Source organism: Sinocyclocheilus rhinocerous, unplaced genomic scaffold, assembly GCF_001515625.1.
Source record: "Sinocyclocheilus rhinocerous isolate Xijiao unplaced genomic scaffold, SAMN03320098_v1.1 scaffold3103, whole genome shotgun sequence".
In the NCBI taxonomy this organism is placed as follows: Eukaryota; Metazoa; Chordata; class Actinopteri; order Cypriniformes; family Cyprinidae; genus Sinocyclocheilus; species Sinocyclocheilus rhinocerous.
In genome coordinates, this window is record NW_015656604.1 from 84372 (window position 1) to 90257 (window position 5886).

Consider the following 5886-nt stretch of genomic DNA (forward strand, 5'->3'; position numbering starts at 1 on the left):
TAAATATATTAAAACTTAATTTTTGATTAGTAATATGCATTGCTAAGAACTTCATTTGGACAACTTTAAAGGCGATTTTCTCAGTATTTAGATTTGTTTTGCACCCTCAGATTTCAGATTTTCAAATAGTTGTATCTCGGCCAAATATTGTCCTATCCTAACAAACCATACATCAATGGAAGGCTTATTATTCAGCATTCAGATGATGTATGACCCTTATGACTGGTTTTGTGGTCCAGGGTCACATATCAGGACAACAAAAATGACAATCTAATTAAAGCAATTTCAAATGGGAAGACTACGGCATCAGCCCCACTTCGCATCAGCGGGTTTCGTAAATCTTCTGATGAAGCATTTTTATAAAGTTGTTTATATGTTGGCTCTAATTGGACAGGATGATAAGATATACTGGCCTCATTCGTTTCTGAGATGCATCCTTGGGATGGATTCCAGAGAACAAAATCCGCCCTGCTCTGTTAGCCAGGAGATCACGAGGCTGTAGCACTGGATCCAAGGCAACCAAACAGCCCTTAGATTACAGACACGACTGATGTAAGTTACACAGCGAGAGGAATATCAAGTAGAGTATCTATATTTAGTATATTAGTTGTCAGTTTGCAATTAACAGTATGGGTTGGGAATGAAAAACTGGTTCTTATTCAAAACTAGTTCGATTCAAAAATGCTACAAACTCTTAATCACAAAAAATGCGCAATAAGTGTAGTCTGATTTGCATATATCACATAGTATCACATATACAGCACAATCAGTGCAGTTCAATTTCCAAACAAATGACTCTAATGAGTCACTTCTTTTTAAATGAATCAAAAACACAGTGTGACCATTGACTGATTCTGGTTTAAATTAATTATTTGAGCCACTTCTTTATAGTGGGGAAAAAAAATCCTTACAAGTACATAAAAAAATGTTACCGCTAGAGAACTGGAACCACTAATAAACAGGCATAGATAAGAGTAGAAAAGTAGGACAAGCATAATTCTGTCAGCAGTATGTTAGAATGTATGTTTGAATCAGGCAACTGAATCTCTCCTTTAACAAGATAAGACTATGTTCTGAAAATAGAGATCCTAGCCTGCTCTTTGGACTGTCCTTAGCTTGTCCTTCACTCATATGACCGTCATTTGTCGCCTGCCATTCTAACACAATAAAAGTTAAATGAGGTTTTTGGGGCAGGTCTTTGGCATTGCGTTCGCAGCGTTGACTCATGGCTTTGAATAAAACTGAGCCCTGACATAACCGCAAGAGGGCACGGCGCTCTGGGTTCATCGTAACAACTCCATCCTCTGGCAAAATCAGGCATCACGTCACAAAGAATAACATCACTACATTAATAGCTCTCAAAATGACTGATCTACATCTCAGTAAGTGTTTTATCAGCCTGTCTCGCTGAAAGCAGGTTTAAGAGAAGTAGAGAAAGAGAGCATCTTGGGGGTGGGGTTGAATCCTGGTGCAGAACGACAGGCCGAATTACAGCCTGTCACAAGAAAAACACGACTGTCTGAAATATGACAGGTATTAATGAATGCTAATGAGAGGGAGAAGGCACAAGGAGAGTTAAAGAAGAGATGAGGCATAGGATGAATCCATGCAAGCGTTTGATGGTGTTTAAATGAGGGACACGCATACCTCCAGACCCGGTTCCCCAGGGAATTACCAGAAAAGAGATCTAAATATGGAGCCCGGGACTTAGGCGAGGTCAGAGTTCACAGGGTCAGTACACACGCTGACCTCACTCTCTGCTAACGTCTTCATCAGATGTCCGGTTACATTAGACCTTTTACAAGAGCAGCTAGAGGACACACTGTTCACAAACACACATAATAACTGCACAAACAGAGCTTTATGAGAACACAGTCCATCCTGACAGATGGACAGAGACTATTTTAGACACCATTTAGGGTGATTTAGTAGCCTTCTTTTATCTCAGCACTCTTAAAAATGACAATGTTGCTGGTATCAATACATTTCTTAAATAAAAATATTATCAAATAAATTATTTTATTTATAAATTATTGAATCCTAAAAATCAATTCCAAAAACTCCAAAAGGTTTACAAAAGCAAATATAATTATTTCAAAAATTCCAAAAGGATTATTTTAAATTTAATTTTGACCAAGTCCCAAAACTAACATTTGTAGTACACTGTATACTAATCACTAAATGTAAAATAAATAAATAGTTTAAAATCAATACATTATTTTAATTATAAATGACTGCATCCTAGAATTTTAGACCCAATCCTAAAAGCAAACATTTTTGGTACAGTATATAAATCACTACATTTAATTTAATAATTTAATTTAATGTAATTTAATGTAATTAACTTTAATTCAATAAAATTTTAATAATAAAATAAAATATAAAATAAAATACTTTTTTGCTCGTTTGTTTTTAATAAATAAATATTTTATAATTAAATTATTTTATTCATAAATGACTGAATCCTAGAATTTTAGACTCAATCCCAAAAGCCAAACATTTTTGGTACAGAATTAAATTAAATTAAATTAAATTATTAAATTGTTTAAAACACATCTTATAATATTGTGGTGCCTAAATTCATTTGTAGCATTTAAAATTAATGATTTTTGTTTTTATTTTTTTCATTTATTTAAAGTAACTTGCATTTAAAGAATCAGTGTATTCTAATATCGTCATTTCCCAGTTATCAGCCATTACATGAAAACATATCAGTTTATCTGTATTAGCAGAGTTTTAATGATGGGTGCATTAATTATTTTAAAAAGTTGTCTGTAAAGCTAAATTCGAACTCATGACCTCTCACACTTAAGGCAAGAAATATTTTCTCAGAGCCACATCAACTCACGCTCAGGTTGAACTGAGACCCCTAAGACTGAAATCATAGAGCGTCCCCTGCTGAGGTGTCATACAGACACCCTATACAGTGTCGCAGCCCTAATGATTTTATATAGCCGGGTGCTGATGTGAGAGTAATGATTTATTAATAGAGTGGGATTTAAGAATAGCTGTCTGATTACTTTAGCAGAGGCTCAGTTTATGTGTGCTGAGATTTTCTCAACTATTTCCGGGTGACGCGTGGAGACAGGCCGTAAATGGGGGTCTCCTTTCAAGCTTGCTCGGATTCTTTCCCTGTTCGTGTGACTCGACCCTTGGCCTTTGTCTCGCTGATGCACACATCACAGTGCATCACCACAGCGGCACTCAAAGGTCGCGACCCAGAGAAGAACACGGCGTGCAGACGAGAATCAGCCTGAGAACTGACATATACACCTGTACAGAGAAGTTCATCTGTCTTTTTCACGTGCCCTTACTTTCTGCTTTTCCATTCACTTGAAAGAATTTCTATATTCAGAGAGGAACAAAGGTCTGAGACCACTAGTGAAAGAAAATACCTCTATTTTTCTTTTTCTTATTTTTAATTTAATAATAAAAAATAATTCTTAAAATTCCTTAAAAATACCTTTAAAAATCCATATATAATAATTTTAAATATTTAAAAATGTTCTACTACTTTTCTTTTATTCGAGTGTCAAATTAAAAGGATAAATTATTTATACAACTGAAATATAATTATTATTTTTAAATTTATACAGTTTGTAAATATATTTTTTTAATTATTTATTGACTTAGCATATTTAATTATATACTATAAAAAATGTTTTTGTTATTTTAATGGAAATTATTTATTTGCTTACAAAATTAAATTGAAATAAATTAAAGTAAAAAATAAAACAATAAAATAATAAAATATAATAAAAATAATAATAATAAAATAAAATAAAAATAGTTTTATTTTAATGGAAATTATTTTTTATTTCGTGTAAATTTTGCAAAAACGCCCATATATGGCAAAAAAAAAATGTACGCTCGCATGAGGTGGTTTTTCAGGCAATGCGAAAAAGGAATAATTCGCAAAACTGCAATGGAAACGCCTTTTTTGCATTTACAGGTCACATGGCGAATGTAAAAAGTCATATGATCATTCTTCTATGTACTTTAACATCCAAGAAACACACCATACGTGGCCGCTCTCCAGTATAAGGGGCTTTCCCTACCATTAATGCTTAGACAATTTATTCTGCACACGTCTGCGGTGCAGTGTGGCTCTGATACGGTCACTGAAGCTGATTGCGGCCACTCAATGCTTGTGTTTATGTTCTTATCGCGAGAGGCAAAAGGTTAAGTTTTAGTCGCATAACATTGGTTAATGGAAACACCGTCATTTCACCGACATTTAAAAAATATCGCCAAAGTTTTGCGCAAATCTGTAATGGAAACGCGCCTACTTTCTCCCTCTCTCTTTTCCCTCAGTACTGCCTCAAAGTGAGATCCCTTTATTACAGGATTCAAGCGTTGCATTAGAGCAGTCTGTATTTAAACATGTCCATTGGTGGTCATTACCAAATACCAGCTCTAATTGCCCCTTATCTGGGGTAATTACTGCCTAGTAGGAGAAAATGACTCCATATCATGTGGAGAGAGGCTGGGTGTGAAGAGGTGGGTAATTGTGTTAAATTTATGTTGAGATGGAACGAGAGCTGTAAGAGTTGGGGGAGGTGAGAATGGACTGTAATACAGAGGTGACGGCTTAGCAGGTGCATTAATGCTGAAAATACACACACTTACTGGCATGCATGTTAAGGCTGGAATACACTAACGACTTTTGCCCCGATTTACAGTCTGAACAAGCTGACACTAGTTGTTGAAAGTCAGTGCTAGTCTGCTGATTTCAGTTGAAAATCACAGTTTATGCTGATTACAGACTCAGATTTTTTAGCTTCAGACTATGATTTCATCCAAAGTCGGAGAATATCACACATTTAATATTTTGAGCCAATTTTAGAACACATATTGTTTTCATTTGTCATGTGTCTCCTTGCTCCTCCTAGCAAAGCATGTGTTTTTTGGCATGCGTGTTTGTTGTGATCTGAATGACATGAAAGTCTGGTATAGTGTGTGATTCTCGTTTAATCATCATTTCATGTATGATGCCCAGTTTTTCCTCTGTAACTATTTACAAAGTCGGTAAGTGTATGATGTCTAGTGGTTTGAAATTGTAAAAGATTTTAAAAGTTCTGTAGTGTATTTCAGCCTTTACTTGAAAGGGTGGGGGGCTCAGTAAAGTTAATATGTGGATAATAGTATCATATAAATAATAATAATAATTTGAGTCTTTTTGCCTTCCTATATAGGACAGTCTAGACTCGACAAAGGAAGTGGGACAGAGAGAGTAATGGATCCGGGACATAACCTGTCCCAGGATGGACTCAAACCTGGGTCCCAGTGCTTAATTGATAGCTGCAAAGTGTTAGGTATTTTGCTCCATACATTTTTAGAGGGACTGAGAGAGAAAAACACAAATTAAATCACAATATGCCTGTGAAGCACCATTTTACCTGACCTCCTCATGGAAACCCACACTGTAAAAAATGACCGTGAATTTAACGGTAAAAGACTGTAAAAATGCTACAGTAAAAACCTGTTAAATGGTTAAAGGTAAATTCCCCTACTATATTCGGTGAAAAACTGTATTGGACATTACATGTATTGGACATTAATTTTACGGTAGTATACCATTTTTGGAAGTAAATTTATGTTAAAACCGTAAAACCTAAAACGTTGCTACCATATTTTTTACGGTAAAATTCCGGCAACCACAGCTGCCGGTTTTTTACTGTAAATTTTACGGAATTTTTTTTACAGTGCAGTCCCATCCGGATCGGGCTTTATTGTCACTGTGGACTCTAGCAGCACTGCAGGTTTTGTGAGGGGTGTTGGCAGCCTGTTTCTGGTCTACTGAGACACTCTTCTCTCCCTGCAGCATGAAGCAATGTTTTATCCATACATGAGTGCACGCTCTCTCTGTCTCAGCGATTTCCAGTC